At 39.6% G+C, this 25589-nt stretch overlaps 1 protein-coding gene across 5 annotated transcripts in view; it reads left to right on the top strand.

Moving 5' to 3' along the window:
* Window positions 1–25589, top strand: part of PLCB4 (phospholipase C beta 4) — a 187242-nt gene that overhangs the window by 13683 nt on the left and 147970 nt on the right. For all 5 annotated transcript variants that reach the window (XM_017834556.1, XM_017834554.1, XM_017834555.1 and 2 more), the window contains exon 2: window positions 4920–4979. The gene's annotated coding sequence lies outside the window, so the exon portion shown is untranslated. The remainder of the gene's footprint in view (window positions 1–4919; window positions 4980–25589) is intronic.

The raw sequence follows: 25589 nt of genomic DNA, 5'->3' as shown, positions 1-25589 counted from the left end.
GCTTTTCTTCTTGAACTTGCTGCAAAACAGTTTTGTGTGGTGTAACATCTGCTGGCATAAAAGTGGTTGTAAATACACGGCTGCATCTTTGCTGTGCAGCCCAGTAGGAAGGAGAGAAGGGGTGGAAAAGAGTGTTCTCTGGAAACACAGATGGCTTTAGTAATTAATGACACTTTGTGAAACAAGTTAAAAAATATGATTGCCCAAAAAAAGGGGCTGTGTGAATAAGCTGAGTGCATCTATTTGGTACATTTGGAAGACTTTGCTGCATTAAACTTTCCTGGAGGAACATGCCTGATATGATCGGCTCTGTGCTCTCCCAGGTGTGGTGGGACCAAGAGTTTTGGATAAAATAGCATGTCTGCTCTGTATTATTTTACACTGTGCAAAATAATCTTGTATTATGACTGGTATGTAATTATCCCAGTAAATATTCAAGGGGAAAAAATAATGCTGCTTAATCCCTTTCTCTTGCTGTTACGGAGGATTGGGATAATAAAAGCGCAGACCACAAATGCTGCGCCGGAGTTGCTGGCCTACATTTCCAATGGTGAATGGCAAGGAGCAGGCTCCCAGTTTCTGGAACACAGGGTACATCCCAGAAAGAATGTTTGAGCTGCAATAGGATTTTTGTGGTGATGCTGAGCTTTCCCTGGAGGCATTAGATGATTGCATTTTATCTTCGTGATATAAAGTGCTGGCAGCTGGTGGTTTGCTGGCCTGGAAGGAGGATCCATCCTCTTCCCATCCTCTCACCTGCTGCATGTTCCCCAGTGCCTGCATTACTTCCCTGCCTGCCTGTTGGAGTCCAGGATTGCCCCTTCATTTCTGCTTTCTTTGAATTATGGTGAGACACCCTTAAACTTTACTTTTGGTGGGAGTGCAGGTTTTTATGAAAATAATTAATCTCATTGGCCCAAGCAGAGTAAAAGCATTTGCCTGGAACTGACCTGGATTCTCTGTAATGCTGTAAATGAAACCTTGGATTGTTAATGCTTTCATCAGCAGTGAGTAATTTCATAGATTGAAAACCTCATAAACTGCATCATGGTAATTTTGGTTCCAGAGAATTACTATAGATGACTATAAAAATAGAGTACATTTTTTTCCTGGTAAAAAAAAAAGAAAGATTATTAAATAATGATTATTAAAACATAGGTAAAAGCCCCTGCAGGAGTTGTAGGATATTATGTAGTTATTACATCCAAGATACCCTGAAATTCTCTTACTCAAATTGCAGATTGTGTTTCTTAGTCTTATTACATTTGCATACTAATGAGAGTTTCTAGTAACTTTTATATTGTGCAAATGCCGCCGCTGTTTATTACTTGGCTTAAATAATGTGGTTTTTATCATATAAATATACCTCATTCTCTGTAGAAAAAAATCTGAAACATTTTATTATTTATCAATAATTTTAGAGGGTGTGCTTTTAATCAATTTATATGCTTTTTATTAAGTAGAATCTCTGGGCTCCAAATTATTTGGAGCGAAAATAGTGAAAATAGTCTGCCTATTTCAGTAATTCAGTGTCCTGAATCTTGCTCAGCAAACACCAGGAAGGACTTTTACCTCTGACTTTGAAAAATTGATCCTGAATCAAGAACTCTCTTGGCTTCATGGCTGGAGGCAGACACAGGATTAGGACTTGAGGGTGGACTGTGTGTGGTACGAGCAGGAGGCTGCATCCTTTCTTTATTTAATAAGTTTCTGACTTCATTCAGTGAAGCTGAATGCAACAGTCCTTGATAAAACTGTATGTGGCTTATGAATGTGATTTCCCTCATGGTATTCCTGAGGTAGAAGTGAATAAAATGTTATTTATTGGGGTTTTTTTGTTGTTGGTGTTGGTATTTTAATCGTATTTAACTGCGTGGCTACCTGCCTTTATTTTTTTTTTTCTCCCTGTCTTTGGGAATGACACTGTCAAGTTTTTATTTCCACGGGATAAACAGCCATATGTCCCTGTAGTCAGTGCCATCCAGGTCAGTCTCAGTGGGGAAAAGGTGCAGAGCTGCCTGGTAGGTGGAGAGGCTGCTGCTCTTGTGGATGAGCACACGAAATGTTCCAGAAAGATATGCCAGAGGCTCGAGTTATGTAATGCCTGGAGCAGGAAGCCACCGAGCTGTGTGTGCGGTGTGTCAGCAGCACCAGACTGATGTCCCTGGCAAGGCTCCACTCCAGGAAGGAGCTGAGGTTTCTCAGAGGCTTCAAATGAGGGTGAGAGCTGTGACAGTGTGGCCCTGGCTAGAACAGCTTGGCCCAGGGATGGCAGGAGCTGGCAGTGCCCACCTCGCTGCCTGCTGGGGGCTGACATAACACTGCTCTGCTAAGTGTGGTTTCCTGCCCACAAGTGTGAGTGTGACTTTTTCAGTTTGGTTTTTTTTTTTTTCCCCTTTTGTGTGTCGGTGGGTATTTGTGGCTCTTTTGTTGGTTTGGTTTGGTTTTTCTTTTTTTCCCCTCCTAGATCCTAAAAAAAAAAATTTACAAAGAAAGAAAGGACCTTTTTAGAAACTGCACATCGAGATTCACGTCTGAAAAATGTTAAAAACTGTGTCTAAAATTAACTGATAAACTATGGTTGATGTTCCTTTTGGGCACAAAGTGAGTGAAGGAGGTTTGGCAGGTAAACACCATTTCAGTATATTGACAGACTAAAATCATCATGTCTAAATTAAGACTCTAATGGTCCTTTCTAAATTGGATACTCGTACTTCACTTTTAATTAGAATGAGGCAAAAAGTCCTCATTGGAATTCCAAATTTCAGTCTCCCGGTGAGTAGCTCGAGGTGATCATCCGTAACCAAATATTCATAGATGGGAAAGCCATGGACAGTTGTGGAACTGTGTTACTGTCAGGTTGCTCTGACTGTTTCAGAGAGCAACAGGTAGAAAGGAAACTTGAATGTTAGATCCCTGTCGATCAGAACTTTTCTACTTTAAAATAAAAATAAAAGAAAAAAAAAATCTGTTGACAAGCCCAGAGTATTGATGAAGGTTGTCCATCCTTTTGAAGGGTTATTATGATTTAACTGGGTCTTCTGCTAAATTAAGTCCTCTCCAAGTAGGTTGTCAGGGGGTTGAGTCATGAAGAGAGACAGGCAAACACCTGTGGTGTATTTAAGGTGACAGAAAAGTTCAGGTGACTAGTCAAGAAACAAGTCCTGCTTTACTGAACAGTAGTTATGAAATTAAAGGTCCTCTACAAAAAAAGTAGGTATCAAGGTATTTATTTAAGATCAGCTTATTCACCTCTTAATTTTCTTTGGAACAGGAGAGGAATGAAAATTACAGGTTTTTGTATTTTAGCCTTTACAACCAGGTATGGAATGAAGGATAAACCTGAGGCTGCAGCTGCTGTCCGTCACCCCACCAGTAGTTACTGGGAATTAGGAATTGCTCAGTGTTTGTGCCTCTGTAACTGAGACTTGACTCTGGCCCTGAGTGCTTCCCTCAAAAAATTTACAGTCTTACTGAAAGGGCTGTTGGAGATTTTTGGACACAAACAAGCTCCTGAAGAAATACTTATCTGGTGGAAAGAAAGAGATTTTTGGTATTTGCATAACTAAAAAGAAACTGGTTTTCTCTGTTAAATTTATGAGATTGTACTCATGTGTTTACATGGAACACGAGAAATTTCAGAGCCCAGTGGCAACGTCGCCCAGAAAGCTGTAAATGATTAAAACCAGTTAAGAAGCAGATCCTGTTTCTGTTTTGTGCATTAGGTCTGTGAGATGCTACTGATTTCAGTGGAGTCGATGTAATCGTGTTGAAATTTGACCACAATCTGCAAGAGAACAAAAATATCTGAGGTGTATCTCTTACTGTAGACTAACAGAGCATTTTGTATGCTTGAAAACATTTTTGTCACGTCTTTGTCTTTCCAATGGAAACATGTTTTGAGCAGTGAGTTGATTTCAGCATTAAGTTGGCTTTAGTTGACCCCAGAAGGAAGTGCAAGGATGCTTTTGTGTGCAGCGGGGAAGTGGAGGAGGCCCAGTGGTATCTTGTCATGTAATTGTGAGCTACTGAGGCCAGTCTGAAAGTGCACTGGCAAAATGAGTGTTTGAGGCATTAAAATAATAATAATAATAATAATAATAATAAAAGTTGAAGGCACTGTATAGTCTTGTACTAGAAGAGCACGTGGTCAATATTTAATGAGAACAAAGCACTCACCCACCGTCCTCTCAGCGTTGCTATTTATGATTTGGAACAACTTCTGTTTTAATAGACATTTTTGGCAACTTTGGGAGGACTCAACAGAACAGGAAACTATTTTCTTTAACTGCCCTCATGGCTGTAATTGCGAATGCCGTGGTTCTCAGTCACTCTGCTTCCTTCTTGGGGTGTTCCAGGAGTCCCCAAAGCAAATTCTAGACCTCCAACACACTCTGGCCTGTCTTGGCTGAGACACTTATTTTCTAGAATCTCTCTGTTTCTAATATTGAGATTTTTTTTCCCCCCTCCTTTTTCTTTTTTTTTCATTTTCTCCTTCTTCTCCTAAAACGTAAACCTCATAAAACTGAAAAGGTATCAGGTCAAATTTAATTCTGTGTATGCACCTGTACCTCAGAATAAAATACTTTTTTTCTCCTGCTCCTGAAAACTGTTCCATTCTTGGTCTCCACTGTGTTCATATTTAGTTTGAAATGCTTGGATGAATGGGTACCATGTGTTCCTTTCACCTGCAGCTATGATGCTTTTGCTTAAATAACAGGAAATTTCAAAATAAAATGAACTTCAAACAAAAACTCACTGAGTGTGCACTGTTTGTTTACTGTAGTGTAAATATTCTGTTCCATGAGGAGAAATTATTTCTGGGGGGGAAAAGAAGGTCTTGGAGTAGTTCACTGTGTTTTTAATAGATAATTAAATATGAATATGCACAATTAAGGCTTTTTTTTTCTTTTTTTTAGGGAAAGGAAGACATTCTCTACAATGTGAATTTCTACGGAGTAATTTCTGATTTTCCAAAGGTATGAATTTTTCTGTTCTTTTAACATTTTAATTCTTTTTTTTTTTACTAGATTATTTACTTCTGGTTTAAAATATGGTTTACTGTTTTCGGTGCTGCACTGTCCATATTAGCAGAATGAGAAATGTATCCTGAAAAAGCAGTGGTTGGGGTTCACAGGAGAGAAGTTATTAGAAATTTAGGTCATAATTCAGAGTATACTGAGCTCTCCTGAAGACCTGACATTAATAAAAAAGTGTGTGTGTGTGAGGATGATCAGTGACACAGACAGAGGGGGATGAATAAAAGCTGCTGGTTTGTGTCCCCTCCCCGAGCCCAACAAACTCCAGGGACAATGTGAAACCATTCTAACAGCTGCAAAGGCAGTTTAAATGCTCTAATCTCCATGTGATTCCAGCAGATTCTTCTCACCTCAAATTTGTGGAGAGCAGTTTTTTGTTTTTTAATACTCAGAGATGGGTCATTTAAGTGATCACGATGGGATGGTGGATTTGCTTTTTGTCGTCGTTCACCTAAAAATGCATCTGAATTCACGTCAGAATACTCTGCTGTCATCTGAGATGGTTTCTCGTGTGACTCCTCAGATGAAGATTCCAATTGCAGACAGATCTGCTCTAGAAAAATTTCGGTGCAGAGAAAGACCTCAACACCAAAGGATATAGTTGCATTGGTGGTCTAGAATTTTAGAATTAGGAGTGCTGGTACCCCGCTTGTAGGCACTGCTTTATGTATGTATAGCCTTGGCATTAGTCATTAAAACACACTTGCTTTCCTTGTTTTTCTACTTCTTGATTGTTGGTCTATCCACACACTGTATGCCACAAGCATTTGGGAATTTGTTGCACTGTGACCTGGTGTTCTGTCACAATTGGTTTGTTTATTTGTAACTGATAAAAATAATTCTTCTGTGGGCATAAGTTTGCTAAAGTAGGTAAAAAAGAGAAAAAAAAAAAAAAAGCCTGCATTGGCCAGAAATAGCTCCCTTGGAAAGTGGAAACTTATGTAAATATTTTCTTAGAGCAATGTCCTGAAGATACCTGATAGTATGTCAGATAATGTCTCATAGTGCTAACTTCTTATCCAGGTGTAAGCAACAGAACTTTCACCAGAGATTCAGAATGAATTCCCACCAGGGACAGAACTGTCAGTTCATTTGTTAAAACTGATAAAGAATTAGGAGATGAATCAATTTACCTTGAGTTGCTACTACATTTGAGCATCGTGAATGCTTTGAAAATAAGACTCTACGTAAAAGAGGGGAAAGCCACTTTGTGTGGAGTTAGGTGAAGGGAGTTAGGGATTTCTTAAACATAGTATGTAGAAAGACATGCCATAGGTTTTACACACCATCTTGAAAGTCAAAGGCTTCAAAAACTTTGTGAACAAAGGAGAAGAAAATCCCAGAACTCCTGAATTTTTACATCGGGTAAACATGAAGAGAACTTGGCTGAATAACAAACCAAAACTCGCCCCAGGCAGTCACAGTTTGTACAGTCAGTTTTAGGGTCTGTGAACAGCCCACTGCAGTTAATACTGGTTATGCTGAGGATGCCTGGGAGAGGTTTTTGTGGGTGTTAAAATATCATATTGTTAAAGATCAGGTGAGACCATTGTGTGTTCTCTGTTTTGTTACAGCACAGTTCCAAGCAGTGTTTCTTCAGGAGATGAGGTCAACCAGTGTGTCCTTAAAGGTTTATTCTGTTTACACAGTGGTGGGTGGGAGGACAGGGGTGTGCAAATGGGAGATGTTGCCTTTATCATAACACATCATTACCTGTAATCATGTTCCCCTTAGGAGAGCATTAGTCATGTTATTGAATAATCAGGAGCTACAGGAACTTTGATCCCTTTCCTACTCTCAAAGAGGTTGAGCTGAAGAGAGAACTAGCCAAAGAAAATCTTTTAAGTAAACTATGGTTTTCAACACTGTTGAAAGGAAGGAGTGCTGAATTTCTGTTAAAATTTACAATATGAAGCTGGGCATAATGTTCACTGGGCATTCCTGATTGGAATAATAATTAAAACAATCCACAGTTCATCACTGTTAGCTCATTGATTTTATTCATCTGAAGACTTCATAATTGATTTTTATGGAGGTGAAATAATATCCCTGTGGTATATTTACAGGTTAGAATTGCAGAATTGTTTTGTAATGGACAGAGTCAGAATATTTGGCATGTGTATTTTTGATTAAATTACCTGTGCTCTGGTTACTCGTGTGTCACTATCTCTGAGATGGGGAGCTAAGAGCAGCATTCACTCCATCGTCATTACCAGTCCCAAGGGATTTCTTATTCACCACTGTATCTTGTGTTCAATAAGAACCAAAAACGTGCTATTTAATCCTATTTGTGTGACTGTACTCTGTCATTAAAAAAAAAGTATGTTTACGTGAGAAATATGAGGAAAGGCCTCAATCTCTTATTAAGGTCCAGCCCAGCCCTGTAGAAAAGAGAGTCTCCTAATAATTCTGGAACAGTCACAGATTGACTCAGGCAACAGTTGAATCAGGCTGTGGTGAAGGAACACTAATATTTTTCTTAAACTGTTGTCTGACTCCCTCCTGCTTTGGAAAAGTTGAAATAACTCCCTGATTGACTGAAGGTGCAGGAAGGGAGAGATGCAAATTAGAGCTATTACCAAAGAGAAGTTGAACTGTAAAAGAAAGTAAGGACTCCCACTGTCCATTACTGTGGTTTAAGGGTGTTACAGAATAACTGGATCATCCTCAGCCTGGCATTTACGAGCACCTGGTGTTCTACTGGCTGGAATCACAAAGGAGGGCAGGAACACTAATTTGTGAGGTGTATTTATCTGTGTGTATGGCTTTCTTTTGTTTCTCTGTTCCTGATTGCATATGTTCTGTGGCTCTGCAGTCAGTAACCTCCATTAAAAGGTTCAGGATAATATCAGAGTACTTGCAGGTTCCTTCAGGGTATCAGTTCTTACAGCACAGGTCATGCAACGAGACTTGGAGAGAGATCCTCTCGACCGTGTCATCCTCCCAGGGCATGTCAATAGTGTTCGTCCCTGCTGCATATTCCAGGTTGGAATCTCTTCCTGAGGGGCCCTGTGTGCTCTGATGGATCCTGGCAGGGTGGGAGCAAAGGGCAGAGCAGCTGAACCTGAAGGATGGTAGAGGCTGAGGGTGAAATGGTGCAGCCTTGTCTTGTGTTACAGAAGATCATGAACAGGTCATGCCATCACACTGTTGCTGAAGTTTTCCCATCCCTCTGGGGTTATGAAATAGAGGACTGTCTACTGGCTCCTCTAAAACCTCTCTTCTTAGGAACAGCTTAACAGATACGTCTGCTATGATCTTTACAGCTGAAACAACTGCTGCTTTTGCTTTAACAGCCGAGGGTTAACTTGGTAGATTTGCACAGAATCATAGAATCATTAAGGCTGAAAAAGACCTGTAAGATCATCAAGTCCAACCTTTCACCTAATACCACCACATGCTGAAGTGCAGAGTTGCTCATTTTTACCTTGTTCATATTTCTGGGGCCTCCAAAGCAGTGCCATGTAGCCACAGGTGACACCTTGTAGCTGTGAAAACACTGTAAGTGCAAACACGAACACTGTTAATGCGGTGCTGCTCACACCAACATGCTTGTAAGAATTATCTCCTGTAATCCCTAATGTTACAGTGCTTACTTGCTTCACTTGAAAAGACCAAGTCTTGATGAACTTCTCTCCGTGTGAAACGTCTGCTCCGATCACAGAAGTGTTTTGCACTTGTTTTTCTTATGCCAGTGTGGGGCTGCCACTGTCACACCTGCTGAGCATAATCAAGGATGAGTTTTAGTCCTGAAGTATTGGCTGCCTGGTCATTATAAAGGGCAGGGCAACTGGTCCCAAAATGGAAGTGACACTCTATGGGGGGGATAAAGAAAAGTTGCCTTCTTGTTAGAGACCAGTGCAATTTGTTCAGATTGCTGTTCTCAAAATAAAGAGGTTTTTAATCCCAGCTTTAAGCTGTGTCTCCACTGGGTATCTTGCTAATGTCCCTGATAAGCACAGCAATTAAGATATTTTGTGGCAGTATTTTCCAGCCAAGCAGAATTTTTCTCCGTGGCATCTATTTTGTCCAGGAATCCTACTGCTGTTCTCTTAACCAGGTCCATTGAATCCTGCAGCCTATCTGATTCTTTATACACGTTATCTCTATCTTCTGGAAATTGAGTTCTTTTAGGCCTGGAAAGTTATCTGCTGTTCGTAAGCAACATGCATATCTTACTTAGGTGGAGTATACACTGAGTTTCCCTTCAGATGGCCAATGTTTTCTTTATAATAAAGTTCTCTTATTCTTAGCACATTTCTAGGTCAGGAATGCTTAAAATATCTTCGATCATTAAAACTTGGAGTCAACAGTATAAAACAAAAATAGAGAGGCAAAAGAAAAATAAATGAGACTTACTGCATCCAGATGAAGTATTGTTTTCCAAATATTCCCTGCTGTTTGTGATCATGTAGTCTTTGTCTTCCTTTGGAAGACTGTTCTGCTTAATTACAGCAAAATGCACCCCTGGGTAGACCTTTGTGGTGAGAAAGGTGAGCATGGAGAGAGCAGAAAATGCACGTACTGGCGTATACTGTCTCAGACTGAGAAAGGTTGTTGGTTCAGAGAGGGAGGCAGAGCTCTGGGAGCTCAAAAGCAAGTGATGACAAAAGCATACTGATAATTTCTGGCAGTTGTTACTGTCTCAGTTGTCAGGTTCTCTGTAGTTTCATGTACATTTAAACTGACACTTGAGAAAAAGTAAGTAGAGGCTGGGAGCGAGGCTGGGGACTAATTTCTTGTCCCTGGATGCTTGTTCACACCAAAAGCCTGTGTGAGGAGCGAATCGGGTGACTGAGCTGGCTGAAAAGCAGACCTGATAAAGAACATTGTAAAAGGTTATTTCTAACCCTGGAGAGGAGAAGGCTCCAGGGAGACCTTGTTGCCACCCTTGAGTACTTAAGAGGGTCTTCCAAGGAAGATGGGGACAGACTTTTTAGTAGGATCTGTTGTGACAGGACAAGGGGTAATGGCTTTAAACTGATAGGGGATATATTCAGGCTAGATATAAGGAAGACATTTTTTACAGTGAGCGTGGTGAAAAACTGGAACAGGCTTCCCAGAGAGGTGGTAATGTCCCATCCCTGTAAACATTCAGTGTCAGGATGGATGGGTCTCTGAGCTACTTGGTCTAGATGAAGGTATCCCTGCTCACTGGAGGGGTCGGACTAGATGACCTTTAAAGGTTCCTTCCAACAAAACTATTCTATAATTCTATGATTTTTCATCTGAATCAGTTTACCAGACTACTGCCTCAAACTGGTTTGTGGCAGGTCTGTCTTAAACCATGCCAGAATCTTCAGACATTCTAATGCTAAAAAAGGGAGCAAACAAATCTTAGCTCCTGTATATTTTGGTTGTTTATGATAGGAGCTTTCTTAGGAGCAGGAAGGTTGTTTTTTTTTTTGTCTGCTTATTTCTTTAAATGCTTCTGGAACTGTCCCCTGAAAGACTGATCTGTCACTCCCCAGGAAGGAAAGACTCTTTGCTGTTTTTTGAAAAGGTTAAACTAAGATCTTCTTTTGCAAGCTATGGTGTTGTTTGATTCAAAATTTGCATTTCATCAATGCCTGAAGTTAAACCACCTTCTCTTAAAATGTGGAAAGGCCTGGTCTGGTATCCAAAGGTTCAGGAAGAACTGGTGAGCAAATAGCGACACAAAACGACAGCTCGTATTGTTCAGCCTCAATAAAACCTGAAGAAAGTGAAGTTTTTGCAAACTATTTTGTTCTGTGCAGGTTCAGCTCACTGGAAACTGAGAGAGTAGAGTAGAAAGGAGTGGAGGAAACTATTCCCTTTTTAGTGTCTCAGCCTGGACAAGGAGGGCATGACTCGGTGCCAGAGCTGAAAGGCAGTGGTGGCAGAGGCAGAGATGGTGAGTGACATTCCCCTGTTCCCAAGGGATTCCTTTGCAGGCAGCTCAGTGGGATTTTTCCCCCTGACTTCAGCTGAGGCCAAGCATACAAAAAAGAGAAATGGAGAGTGAAAGAACGAGCAGGATGATCTGAAAGGTATGGGGAGAACTGTGAAATAAAGGAAGCAAGGTAGGAAAAGTGGGAAATGTAATAATAAAACTGTCAGATGCAGGAAATACTTCTGTGGTGGGGAAGAAAGCAAGAGGTCGTGTGCACAGCTGAGTTTGGACAAAATGTTTTACTCATTTCTGACTCCCTTCTCCTGTTGAAACTGTCTGCCAAGACCTACTAGTGATACACCAAGATTACTTGCCTTTTAGATAGTTTCTTTTAAACTGATCTGTCTTCATATCTCGCATGACTAGTGCATTCATCTTAAACCCTTATTGTTTTCTGGTGAAGCCAAAAAGGAAAATTGCTGAATTATTGCCAAAAAATCCATTGTATTTGGAAAGGATTTTTTTTACCCTTCCAGTATTTTCAACTTTTCTAAACCCTAAAACTATGGAAAATTTCGGAGGGATGTTTTCTCTACCTACGCTTGTGCTCTGGTTTAGAGGAGCAATGTTTGGTTGAGTGTGAAAAAAAAAAGAAAATAAATCTGCAAACAGATTCTAATCGAAGGAAAAACTTCACACTGTCCAGTGGCTTTCCTAGAGCCTGCTTTTGTTCTCTTGTTCATATCTTATCTGCTGTAATTTTGTTGCTCTTAAGATGAGTATTGCATTACAGAACAGGGAGTAGTGTGGGTGTGTGAGTTACAGAGTCTGCCCTACTGGCAGCTCTTTACCTAAAAAACCCTTTTTAATCACAGTACCTGTGAAAACTGGAATCTGAGAAGATGGCATGTGCTACTCCACATCAGAATGATTTCTTGGAGGCAGTGGAAATATCTGTGGCAAATCATATTTACATTCAGAACTCCATTTATAATTGTAGTTATTATTATTTCCTCTCTCTGTGTGTACATACTTCGGATCTACTAAGTGTAAATTTTCCAAACTCGACAGGTTGCATAAGCCAGAAAAGTAGGAAATAACTCCCAAAAGAGCTGCTGCCAGATCTTTGAAGCACATATTGAGTTGTTTGATCTGAAACACAATGTGTAAGAGTTGCTTTGCCAAGTTTTGAAAGGTACAGTATGTGGAGTGACGAGGCTGCTGTCAAATTATTTTCTGTAACCAAAGGGGAAAGACAGAGAAATGTGGAATGTTGTTTATTGCTTAACGATGACACGCATACCACTTTTCAGTTGTTTATATTTTAGCTGTTGTTTCTTCTTTCAAAACTAATAAGACTTGTTAAACATTACGGTGAAAAGTAGCTAGTAAATCTACTTAGGTTTCATAACCGCAGTTTTCGCTCTTTGATCTGTGCCAGACTGAAAATTTGGATTGTAAACAAGATCATTATGAGATCTTTTGCAGTCTGGGTTAGCAGTTGGGAGGACATCTCTGGAGCTACCAGAGCTACTTGCAAGCATTTTCTGTGTTGATACAGAGACGGCTTTTTCAAGACCTGCAGAGCCCTTTTCTTGCGCAGTTGTACCTTTGGAAGACTTTGACCATTTAGATTTGTTTTGCTGGGAGTATTTTTATAAATGACCTGATGATCAGACTCTTCTCACGGAAAGGAGGCAGCACTTCACCTGCCCTGTAGGTGAGGGCAGGTGAATGAGATGTTAAATGAGATGTAGGTGGTCAGATCTGTGTATCCAGCTCCTGCCTGTGAACATTTAGACCTACAAACCTGTCTACAAGTCATCTGGGTTTATCTGCCCAAAATTAGTTGGCTTTTTTTTTTCTGTGCAGGCCTTTATGACCTGCTTTTGTGTAAATGCATTTGTATATAAGGTTCTATAGTAAGCAACTAGTTAGATACCCTGAAAAAAAAATCTAAAAATTAAGTTTCTGTGTCTCTAAATTATTTCTTTTGGCCTTTTTCTGCATGGAGAAATCTGTTGCCTGGACTCTATGAATATATATATTTTCTTTATAAATTGTGCATAAGCACAATTGGTGGACTGGGAAGTTTACCCTTTTGAAATGTTAAGCAGTATGAGGCAGCTTCCAGGTGAATATTTTGGAGGAAATCAAAAGCTTTCCTCTATTCATCATTGATGTGTCAGCATGGAGTGTTTTCTATTTTCACCTACAATTTGGAAACAGATTTTTCATTATTAATACTTCTCTTTTCCATGTTAATCTATAGGTGCTGTGAAAGTACCCATATGGTAGTAAAACGTTTTTACTTTCACTTCGAAGTCCATTTCATTTTAGAATCCTAGGATCTTGGGAAGCTTTGCAGGTTGGCAAGAGCATAAATGGGAATCAGACCCTCAAAACTTTAAAAATTATGACCAGAGCAGAGACATTACAGGAAGTGCCTTTTAGATATGAGGTAATATCTTTAAAGCAACACTGTACAGAATAAATAAAACCAGAACATAAAGCTGTTTGACAGTTTATTGCTTATCTTTGCACGTCATCTTTGCTGTGCCTTTTTTTTTCCTCTAAGAACTGTGTCCAGAACACAAGATTTGTTTCCCTATCTGAGTATCTTTGCCGGCACTTGATGTGACTTGATAAAAACAACGTGAATTTGAGTCAAGTGGTTAAATGTTAAAACAGTTAAATGTTAAAAATGTGCCACATGTGCTGACTTACTGCTGAGGGAAGGGGAACATCCCCCAGAAACGCTGCATTCAACCACTAATCAAACATTTATTATTGCTGAAAGAATGACCTGACAAGGATACAGTTGAACTGAATTGTACAGGTTGTAGTCCATGGAAGTGAAAGGCTTTATTAATATTTGAAGAATGGCTTTAATTAGTCTGTCTGTTGGTAGGTGTGTTCATTTTCTCGATGTACATCTGATATAGCATTTTTCAGCAACTTATAATTGGCAGTTTCCCATAGGAAATAATCATTATTGGTATTATAAAAGCACTTTGTATCTATCACATTTGGGAAATGAAAGTTTTGCAAAGGTCAGAATAAAGTGTGCCCCCAATTATGCTAATAACTCATACCACAAATGATCCACCAGAAGGTTTAATAGCTTGGTAGTCCTCTTTAGATTTTCTGAGAACAGGAAGAATTAATATTACATTTTGACACTTTACAGAAAGGTGAAAAAGGAAACCTTGCTTCTCTCTAGTTTTTGAAGTTTGTACCTGAGTTTTCTAAGTGGCTTGAGGATCCTGACATCTTGGGTGGGTTTCTGCTGGGTTTTTTTAAGGAATTCTTTTTGAAAGCATTTTTTTCTGTTTACTTCACTACAGAGTTATTATCTTTTTTTTTTTTTTTTTTTTTTTTTTAATAAGGAGCCCAGGCTTGCAAAACCAACATGTTTAGACATTTGGAGTTGTCTGTATGTTTTATTTAGAATTTGACAGTATAGTCCAATAGACTCATTCTTTTGCTAAATTGAATATGCTGAAGTAATTTAAAATAACAGTTTGGTAGAAAATATTAAAAGATATTAAAAAAACTCCTCCTCAATCGAAAATTTTAAAGCAAACTAAATCCAGAAGTTTTCCAAACATCACAACAAATCTTCAGGATGTAATTAGTTAGTAATTATTTGATACTGGCTTTTCTCACTTAAGTAACACTCCACCGGACTTATTCCCTTGGATCCAGGAGGTCTGTGTCGCTTGAAATGGCTCTTTCTTTTGGTAATGTTGAGGTTAAAACATCAGTAAAAGGCTGGATGGAGTAATTTACTCTTGAGAGTGATTATCCTGATCTACCCACAGTTACTGTGCCTCTCCTGAGTTGTCAGAGAGCCCATTAGGAGGGCAGCCTGAAAGCTAACATTTGCAAATGTCTCCAAATTGAATTATAAATGTCTCTGGTAAACAAAATGTTTGCTGCACCCTGTCAGCTCCACTTAGAAGTCTGGCTGTATCTGGTACCTGCGTTTGTAAGATACTTTGGAGAGATATAGAAGGCAATGAAATAATAGCTCCTATTTTTTTTTTAAAGTGCAGACACATTATGTATTACTTGCTCTGGTTATTACCCCTTTTTCACTGAAGTGTTTTCTGTAAGCTTTACTTGTTTTCAGATGAGCCGTAAATGAGGAATATTGACACATATGGAAATTGAACTGGAGGGTTGTCAGAAATTTGCCCACAGGTTTTATGAGCTGCTTTAGGAGAGCTGCTGGCTCTTGCTCTGCTGCAGGTATTGTGTTGCTCCTTGCAGCCATCGGGGTTACAGTGAGGCTGCCTTCATAAAATATCTGCTACAGGGACATGCCCTTAGAACAATTTCTCACAAAGCAGTTCTAGCAAGGCCTTTCTCCTGCAAACATTTCTCTGTTAACTGTGTGCTGGTGCACTTGACCACATGTGTAAATAAAGAGCAGGATGGGAGCAGGCTGCTGGTAGACTTAAACTTGCATCTTGATTATGTCCTCCTGTAAATAGTTTTCTGTTTTGGCATATCTTTATTTTTTTCATTGTCAGGTTTGATACCTGCTTAATAGCCTTTGTTCCTACGAGTTTTTTATACTCAAGTTCTCTCCACAGGTGAATTACTCTTCTTTCTTCAGCACAAACACCTCAGTTCACTGAGGGGACGTTATTAACTCCAGTCAAGCCAGTCCTGTTTTTACCTAAAAGATTATTTCTATGCAAATACATCTAATCTGGAGAGGAAGGGATAAAGGCAGATTTGTCAAACTTACCTGGTAAAACACGTACACACATGACTCAGTAAAGGATTCTGTTTTCTGCAGCCTGCCAACAGACTGCACTGTGCAGTCCCAAACAAGTTTTCCAAAGCAAATCCCAAGTTTTGAGTGTAGGGCACACAACAGAAGGTAAAGCTAGGGCCCAAAAGTAGGTTTATTTAGCATAAGTAATGAAATACATGGCAGTATTTACAATTAGTCAGGTGCACTCCCCTTACTTGGTATCATCTTATTAAACATTCAAAATGGTGTGGATTTTATTTCCTGGCTATGTGAACAATTAAATCCTCTGAAATTTTTCTGACTGTCCTAATTATTTTTTTTCCTGTGAAGCTTTGCTAATGCAGGTCTCATCACTGCTCACTCTGCCAGTGAGTCAGGTACGTCTCCTGATGGTACTTGTGCTTTTAGACCAATGGGGACAAAGTGATCCAGTTTTTCCTTCCTTCCAGGTACAATTATGGGTCTCAATATAATAAAAATAAAATGATTGAATATCTACAGAGGTTCATATGGCATATTTTCCATTTATTTTAAGTTTGGAAGCTAAAATATCTTAATTGACAATCCCATAAGGTTTATATTTTATGAGCTCTCTTTTCTCTCTGAGGTTCTGCATTTTCAGGGTATTGTTAATTCTGTAAATTTAGCTATCAGAGTATTGTAATTTAAGGCCAAATCCTTCTCATAGTTGAAAGAAAAAATTCAGTGGTTTTATTGGAGTAGAATCAGATTTAAGGTGCAGAGCCTGAATTGTTTTTAATTATTCTAATCCCTGGACAGTTTTCCAGCCAGGACGTTTTACAGGCATTAATAACTTTTTGTATCAGTTGACTCTCCCCTGATGTAAAAATATAAAGATCTCTAATTCATGATTTTGCTATATAGCTTACTAATATCAGAGGGATCAGTTTTTCTAGTTGCATTAATGGCCTTTAAATGAGAAGCCCTATAGATTTTTGGGTTTGTGGAGTTTGTTGGGGTTTTTTTGACCCTTCTCTGTCACGTTTCGCTTCAATTTATTAATTCAGTTGTCAAAACTGTTGATATGTTCAGGCCTTTTCAGAAAGTCTTGCAGCTCCTGTGGCAGGTTGTGTAATCTGCCCAGCTGTTGATAACATTGGTGTTGTGGTGGTTGTTTTTGCAAGCAATACTTTACTTTGGTGCTCGAGTGTCTCACATATGTTGCAGTAAGATTAAAACAAAGCTAGGAAGGCAGAGTATTCTGGTGTGATGATGTGTCAATGACAGTGATGATTTTGACTTGTTGACCAAGAAGTTAATTCTTTAAGCAGGCAAGAGCTGGAGTTCCCACTCTGGTTGTACTGAGTAGCTTCAAAAAGTGGCAAAACTTTATTTATTGATCAGCAAGCAAATATGAAAAGAAAAACTGTAGTAGAACATGGTCACGGGCAGAAGAGCAATGGGTCAAGGGTTTGTGTGACTCTAACATGCCAAATTAATATTTCCATTTCTTAGATGAAGAAAAGTGTCTCAGGATCCTATTTTGAGTTTAGTATGGTTGCAGCTAATCTTATTGTTTTGTCCATTTGGTTTGGGTGAGAAACAATATTATATTATAATCAGATTTTGCTAAAGAGAACTCTGAATTTGCTCTGTGACAGAAAACACTAAAAATTGAGGAAGCTGTGTTAGGTCCTTCTGTTAGGTGGAGAGGGAGATTTTGTTCCTATCCATACATGTGCAGAAGGACAGAGAGAAATTCCTTCCCTGTGGCTTCTCTAATGAGCTCTAATACAAAAGCTGAGCAAGTTAAAAGTTTCCACATGCTGTTGAACTAGGCAAATATGTGGTCACTTCTTTTATACCCTCTTCTGCTGTTAGCAGGATCATATTTGGGGTAAAAAAACAAATAACATATTTATTTGCTACTGTGGCAACAGATGAAATTCCTGATCTCCTTTTAACATGAATGGGAACGTTGCTCTTCTGGTTTGGGATGCCAAGAATTCACCAGCTGTGCCTACTGAGCTGCAGAAAATAAAACTAATGAAAAGCTCATTCTAGGGTACCATTAGACTGGTGCTGCTGGAACTGGTTCTTGGCCTTGTCATGGATAACGTGCTTTTCATCCCGAGTGGTTTCTTCTCTCTTGTTTTTACTGACCACGTGCAAACCCACGGCCTCTGCGTGAAAGTTGTTCAGCCCCTTTGCAGGGGGCTGTGTTTTCCCACAGTGTGTTTCAAGTGGATGAATTTGCTTTCTGAATGATGAGAAATGTTACAGGCAGCTCCCAGGGGTTCAGTGAATTAAAGCATTGCTGAAGAATAGGGTAGGTAAACATTTTTTGGAGTCGACGGGGTAGATGTGTTGGACCACAGTAGTTGCTGTTCAGAGCTAAATTAAAGGTCAGCAAAACACAGAATTCCCTCAAAAGTCCAAAGCATCACAAGTGTTTGAATTTGGTTTTGCTTCTGAAGATGTTCCACACTCAGAAAAGCAGTAACGAAACAGGGTTTGCCGTGCCAGCTAAATGGTGTAAAAGGGAAACCCGAGTATCTGATGCCCCTTTATTTTATTTTTGTGCTTATATTAAACACACAAGTGGTTATAATGTACAGTCTAACCGTGGCATGTACCATTTTGTACAGAGGAGGAAAAGATCCCTTTTAATTATTATTTTTTTTCTGCTAATGATTCGTCTTTCTTCAAAATAACTCAAACCAGAACACATCAGACAAACCCAAAACTGAGAGCTTTTAATCTGAGTTGATAGTCTCAAGTTCAGTTTCTGTTTGGCAGGTAGGTCCATATATATATATATATATATGTTTATATATTTATGAGTATGACAGGTAAGGGGTGAAAATTACACTTGAGCATCTTCATTGATAGGAGGAATAAATGATGGTCTGCAAAGACACTCTTTATGTATATCATGTGAAGAGAGCTGTTATGTGAGGAAAACATAAGCATTGGTTCTCTTTTGTCCGTGCACATTTCCTGCGGGCTTTGGGTGATGATAATAATAAGAACTTGGGGAACCAGAAGGCATCGTGGGAATACTTGAAAGCAAAAATACATGGACATTTCAAATATATTTGAGAAGAATAACAGTGATGCCCTGTGGGACAAAAGGACATTTTTTAGAGTATTAAGAGAGTCTGACAGATGCAAACACCACGTGGAGAATGTCACCTCTTTCTTCCTTCCCCAGTTTCCTCTTCCTTCTCCAGCAGCATCAAAGAATAGGATGTGCTCTTTTCACAGAGTCTCCTTGGATAGTGTGAGGTGGAAGGATATTTAGTAATCAAAGAGGAAAAGCTGAAGAGTTTTATTTCAAATAACCTTTGGCTAATATGCAAGAAAATACGTAGTGCAAGCTTAGCTAACAGAAGGAGCTGGAGTTGGTCTGTTATTAACAGAAGGGGAGTTTGACTAAGTGACTGATTGTTTCCAGAGTAGTTCAGTAGCTCCAAGGTATGATTTCTAAAAAGCTTATTTTGGCATCACTCAAAGTTCCCCCTCATAATGCAGGAGAAGACAAAAGCCTCTTGGAGGCTGGCCATAAGCTTTGTTATACACGTTTAGTTTAGAAAGGAAAGTAAATTTGTGTGACACTATAAAAATCAACTTTGTGTCCTGTGAGCAATTCCCTATTTGGTGTGTATGGAAAATTCTCAGTCAGTGGCAGGTAAGGTCAACATGAACACAGGCCAATCCCTAAATAATTTAATATTGATATGGTGTTTAGTTCTGTACTAAAAAATAAACAGGGACATTCCTTTTTTTGTTTACATAGAGATTTAGAAATAGTTATATTGCCCTTCATTCTTCTAGGTTTTATTAGGAAAGACATTGGAGACAAACAGAACAGTGACAAAGCTAATAATAGGTCTTTTATGGAATGGGACTTATTTTGCCAAACTAGAGCATTTTTACATCCTTGTGCTTTTAGGTTGACTATTTTGTGAAAGGGGAAAAAGGGTAATACAGGGATTTTTATTTAGATTTTATTTCGGCTGTGCTGATTCAGAGCTGCCTGTTGTTTTCTTGGAGCTCCATGCGTAGTTTTTATTGTATTTTTATATAACTTTTTTTTTTTTTTTGTGGGAGAGTTCAAATAAGCTCCTGCCTCTGCTTTGTTTTAGTCATGAAGCACCTCTTGAGATGTTCTGTCCAGCTTGCATATTTACTTTCTTGGTGGTTGTGCTGGAATACGTGTGTTTACCTGCAGTTGAGGTTCTCAGGTGTGAAAATGGACTTGGGTTTCCTGTAAATCACTTAACAGACTTTGGAAGCCTCAGAAGCTAGGAACGAGGCATGCTTGTGCATGTTACTTTATCCTACAGAGTTTGCTTCATATCCTCACTTAGATGATGCTCACATTGCCATGTAGGAGGTGTTTCATACACAAGTATTTGCCTAAGTAATCTTTAAGACAAAGTACATCCAAGTGCAGGATGACAGCTCTTAATCTTCAAAGTCCCTGCAGTGCTTCTGGCACAATAGGAACACGGAGCTGGGTATGAATTATTGAATGTCAGCAATTAGGACTGTTATTAAAATAGGAAGCCACTCTGTATTTTCTGCTTGTTGTCTCTGTTCTGGCTGTTCTTCCCATAAGTGGTGTGAGTGGCTGATGACTGAAAGCTAAATATCTCTTGCTTCCCTTTGGTGTACTGGTTTGTCTCAGGGATGGCATCCCACAAATGACAACTGCCACAGGTGGGAATAGTCTGCAGCAATGCTCTGGTGCTCCTGCCACCAAACCCTCTGGCCCTGCTGAAGCAGGAATGGCAAAATATTTGGATTTTGTGGGTGCAGTGGGGAAATGCCCCTGTGCTGTGGGCAGGCATGGAAGGGCCATTCTCAAAGAGTGTTTTTTGGGGCAGTTCTGGGCAGTGACAGGTATTAAAGCAGTGCTGTCTCTGAATTGCTGCTGCTGCCTCTCCGCGGGAGAGGGAGAAAACAGTGGACGAGAATGATCCAGCCTGTTTGAGACTTGGTGTTCAGTGGTCATTCTCTACCCCCCAACAGGTGCCTGACAGCTTCCCTAAATTTGTATGGATTTTGCCCATAGTGCAAAGGCATAAGCACCACTACATCCATCCCCAGCCCGAGAAGCTGTTTGGAAGTCCCGACAGTTGGCAGCTCGATCTCCACTGCAGTGAGGTTCTGGTTTTCCTCCCTCTCATCCTCTGATGAAGGAGGGATTCACCTTTTCAAATATAGAGCAATAACCTTCTTCTCCCTCCTCCACTTCTCTCAATTATCAGGTGTGCACTATATCTAATTTTAAATTAACTTGTCACCCTACATCCCATCTGTAGGGGTTTACAATTTTAAACCAGTTGCCTTTGAGGTGACTTTATATACTGTTCCATTAACATATACATATCAATTCTAGGGCACTTACAGGCTACAGAATAAAATCCCCTCTTGAGCAACACGTCTTCAGGGAAAAGAAGTAGTTTGGATTTGATTTGCTGTGGAATGAGAGCTGTGATGTGTCAAAACCTAACATTGAGTGGGGCTGTTGAATGACTTAAATGGCTGTTTTAATACAAGGCATTTTAGGGCAGTTTTAGTCTAGATACTAAGTATAAGATGGACTTTTTCTTATCTTGGTGGTGTTCCATTATCCGTGGATATTTTAATACAATGTAGGAGAGAGTGAAACTACACTTGCCTGAATATGTGAATATGAGCATGAGCACCCAAGGTACTGACTTACTGAAAGCATTTTTATGCTAATTTTAAATAAAGAATTACGAAACTAAAATTGTGGGAGCTTAGACTGTGTATGAGACTGTTAAATCCCTAGATTTATTGCTGTTATTAGTGACATGATACAAAGGGAGACACTGCAGGAAGGGCAATATTCCCATTCAGTTTGTGGTCCAGAGGCTGCAGTCACCTGGGGCTAGAAGGAGCTTTCCATGGCTGGCAAGAGCACTGTTTAATTTTATGATGTAATCCATAGTTCTTTGTATGCTGAGGAAAACAGCATCAGTACTGTGAAACAGAAAAGTCATTTTCCTTTGGAGAAGAGATTTTTCTTTCCCTCTCATGCTGCTGGAGCTGTGTCCCTGCCAGCAAAGATGAAGTGATTTGGATTTCCAGAGGTTATGACATAACTGATGGTTTCTTTTAAAGCAAAGGAAAGCCTCCCTTGCACTTCTGTGACAGAAGAACTGAGACATGAATAACCTGAGTACCAAAAATCAGCCCATCCCTGTTAGCCTGCAGGCAGCTAACGTTGGCTGGCTCCCTGTTAAAGAAGAGGCAAGTTAGTGCCGAAGGGTCACTTGGAAACAGCAACCTGGGAGTCAGGAACTGCAACAAAGGCAAGGAGAAGGTGCTTGTGAGGGAAGGCAGGGAAGAGATGAAAGAGTTTGCCAGAGCTGTGGTGTAGAGGCAGGGGAGTATGTTGCCAAATACCTGGATATTTGGGTAGCAAGAAGACTGGGGATTATTTACCCCAAAATAGCAATAAGGAGATGTGGATTCAAGATTGCAGATAAGCCACTAATTTGAACATATTTTTCAGGAATTTATTAGATAATTTTCAGGAATTTGTTATGCAGGCCTTGTTTTCAAAGACAGATACACACAAATGCTGTATCTTATGATCAAAGGGAGTCAAAGTGCAGTGAAATGTCAGTTTGTTGTCTCCAAAGAAAGCATTCCCTCTAGAGAGAGAGTATGCCTCTAACTGAGGACTGAAGGCAGACAGACCCTGCAATGTGCCCAGAGGCAAATTTTGCAGGATGAACTCTGGGGAGGCTCTTTAGTTCGGTGACAGTGCAATGTTTTCCCCAGCTGCGCTGTGATAGCTGCAGCATAGATCGGGTTTTATTTTGGGGAGGGGTAAAAAGACAACGAGGTGGAAGCAGAAAGGGACATAATGCTGGCAGAGGAAAAAAAGCCAAGCCATTTTAGAACTCAATCTTTTTTTCACTTTTCTCCCTTTTTTCATTTTTTTAAATTTCAAGATATAAATCAAAATATCTTTTCAATCCAGCAGCTCTGCATAGTTGCCTGTGGAAGGGCAGATGGGTGGGGATCCAGTCAAACTTTGGGGCATGGGTCAGCTCCCCTCCTCGCTGCTTCCTACCTGGCTGCTGAGCTGCAGTCACTATGTCCAAAAATCCTTTCTCATGCTGTTTCTTTGCTTGTGGCTTAAGGAGAGTGAAATCTCTAACCATACAAATGTGCTGCAGATTAATGCTGTGTGCACAGTAAAGGCTAGTCAGCGAGAGAGAAGCCTCACAGTCATGGTATTTACTTATTTTTAAGTAAATGCATCTATTGGACTGACATTCACCTCTGTGCTGTGTGTATACGACCAAAAATGCCAGCTCTTCCAAGACACAAGTGTCTGTAATACTTTAACTAATAAAAAACCCCCAAACTAACAAAAGGTTCCAGTGCAGAGATTGCTGTAACTTTATTTTTTTATCCCTAATGTCACTCTATCTCGTAGAAACTTTCTTTAACAGTGAAACACATAGAAAAAAAGGTTCTAAAAAGTAAATACCCTCCCTTGCGTTGATTTCCTGCCTCCTTGCCCAAAGTTTGATTCTAGAAGACAGATGGAAAAAAATACAAAAAATTTTATTATATATATCTGTATCTTCTCTGTGTATATCTTACCTGCAAATAGCACCTATCCACATGGGTATATAAAATATATAACTGTGAATAACACTTATATTCAAAAATATTTACCAAATAAAAATATAAATAAATTATCTGTGTGTGAAGAGATTTTAACAAGAAATATTACAAATGGGGGTTTATGTGTAGTTATGTGCTTATATAAGCAAGTACATAACTTGAATACAGGAAAACCCATATTTAGGCAGGAGGGAACAAAAAAAAAAAACCAAACCAAAAAATCCAAACAGAAAACAAGTAGTTGTTCCATTTTAGAACAAAAGCAGTCTGAGGAGAATGTAATGCAAATAATTCCAATATTTATTTTTAGTAGTTTCAAGATCGGGTTCTCCATGGGTGCTCAAGGACTGGGATGAGCTCTTGCTTGTGGTGGCTTTTGCATCCAGCCCCTCTGGGACCTGGCAGGACTTTGCCTGTCCCAGCCTGGGAGGGGCTGCTGGAAGAGGACCCTGAGCAGATTTGCTTCCATGGAAAGCTCTCGGGCACATGAAAACTGTGCTTGAGGGAAAACTTCCTGGCATCGGCTTTTTTTCTATGAAACACTTCGATTCTTTGGGAATTGTCACATGACATTGGAAAAGTGGCCTGGACAGAATGCTCTGTGTGGTTTCCATTTGCAACCTCAGTGGCTGGGTGGGACATGACCTAGTGGTGGTTTTCCTCAGCTTCTGGAAAGCTGCAGAACCTAGAAAGCCAGGAATGTTTCAGACCCAGCTGCTGAAACCTTTTATTTCCCCTCAGTGTAACGTTTGGCCGGTTGTAAGTCACCTTCCAACTGGCAGATTTCAGCTTTGCCCTTTATATTTATCAGAAGGCGACCACAAAATAAACAGTGGTATTTTTTTTCTTTCTTCCCCCAGTTTGCTTTGTGCATTAGACAGTGCTCTGTAAATTACAGTTCCACTTTTTCTCTTCAATAGTCACTCAGGCGTGTTCCCATTTCACTGGTGCTGGAGTTCTGTTTAAAGGTTACTCAGTCCTAGGAGAGAGAAGTATGTTTAAAAGAAAAAAAAAAAAAAGAAAAACGAAACAACAAAATTAAGTGGATTGTTGGGGGAGAGCACAGTAAAAAGAAGTTTCTTGGATTTGTTTTGTTACTGTACTTGCTTTCAGATTGGTAATATTCTTGTTTCTGATGTTTTGTCCATGTCACTCACAGCTCCACGAAAAACAAGTAGTAATGAAAGCAACATTTACTTTATGCTGTGTCTAAATGTAGGAAAATTACTCCTTACTGGAATAGCAGCTTGGATGGAAGTTGAAGACTCCAGTTATTGAGGGGCGAGGTTAATTAAATTGGCTCTTAGAAACACTGTGTCCTGCTGCCTTAGTGTGGTGCATTTTTGTGTGTCCTATTTTAAGAGCCTGCTGCTTTTATTTTATTTCTTCATGTTCTTTGCCTTCCTCTTCTACTGGGGTACAAAAATGAGAAAACAATTGAACTTCACCAATTTTTTCCATGGATACCTTTTCGGCAACAAATGGACAACAGAAGGCTGGGATGGAGACGTGTTGCCTGGGGGAAATGCAAGACATTTTATTTATGGAGGTGGGTTTTCCCAGGTACCAGAAGATTCCTTGGGAGGTGATGAAGGAGTGCAAGGAGCTGGGAATGCTGTGCATTCTGCACGGATCAAACGTGTTCCCCCTCTTGGTCCCAACCTAAAATTTCGAAGTTGTTCCTGCATTCCAGTCGGGCTCTGCCTTAAGTCAAACTCAGACACATCTGTATTTGTAAGCAGTGAGTTTTTCTGTTTATAAGCATAGCTGAAACCTGTAGAAAGAGGAGAAAATAGATATAGGAGGAATATTCCAGCACAGGAAGACGTTTAGAGGTGTTGCAGCTACGGAACTAATCACTCCTGGTGCTGCCATCCAGCTCCCTGTAAGGCATACTTTTGATTTTTCACTGTTCCAGTGATGTAGTGCAGGCTTTAAAGGATAGTTTTTTTGTTCATGACCTGTAATATTTTTTTGCTATAAAACCGAAGATTAATCTTGTTTTATTATGTTTTTTCTTCCCATATTAGTAGTTTAAATTTTGGAAAGTTGGGAGGGCATGGAAGTTTGCCAGTGTTAATGAGATACAGTTTTCTATTTTAGTTTGGGAACTTAGCAAAAAGCAATTCATGGAAAAATTGTGTTTTATAAGTATGAATAGTGACTGTTCTGCGTTATTTAGATTCTGTTTCATACTGTGCAGCTCAAGTGAAGGCTCAGATAACAGAAATATCAGTAGATTTATGGAGGGGAAAACGCTTCTTTTAAACATATAAATGTGTATAAA

The sequence above is a fragment of the Lepidothrix coronata genome, unplaced genomic scaffold, assembly GCF_001604755.1.
Source record: "Lepidothrix coronata isolate B3197 unplaced genomic scaffold, Lepidothrix_coronata-1.0 Scaffold234, whole genome shotgun sequence".
Classification (NCBI taxonomy): domain Eukaryota; kingdom Metazoa; phylum Chordata; class Aves; order Passeriformes; family Pipridae; genus Lepidothrix; species Lepidothrix coronata.
This window is presented reverse-complemented; position numbering and strand designations above follow the sequence as displayed.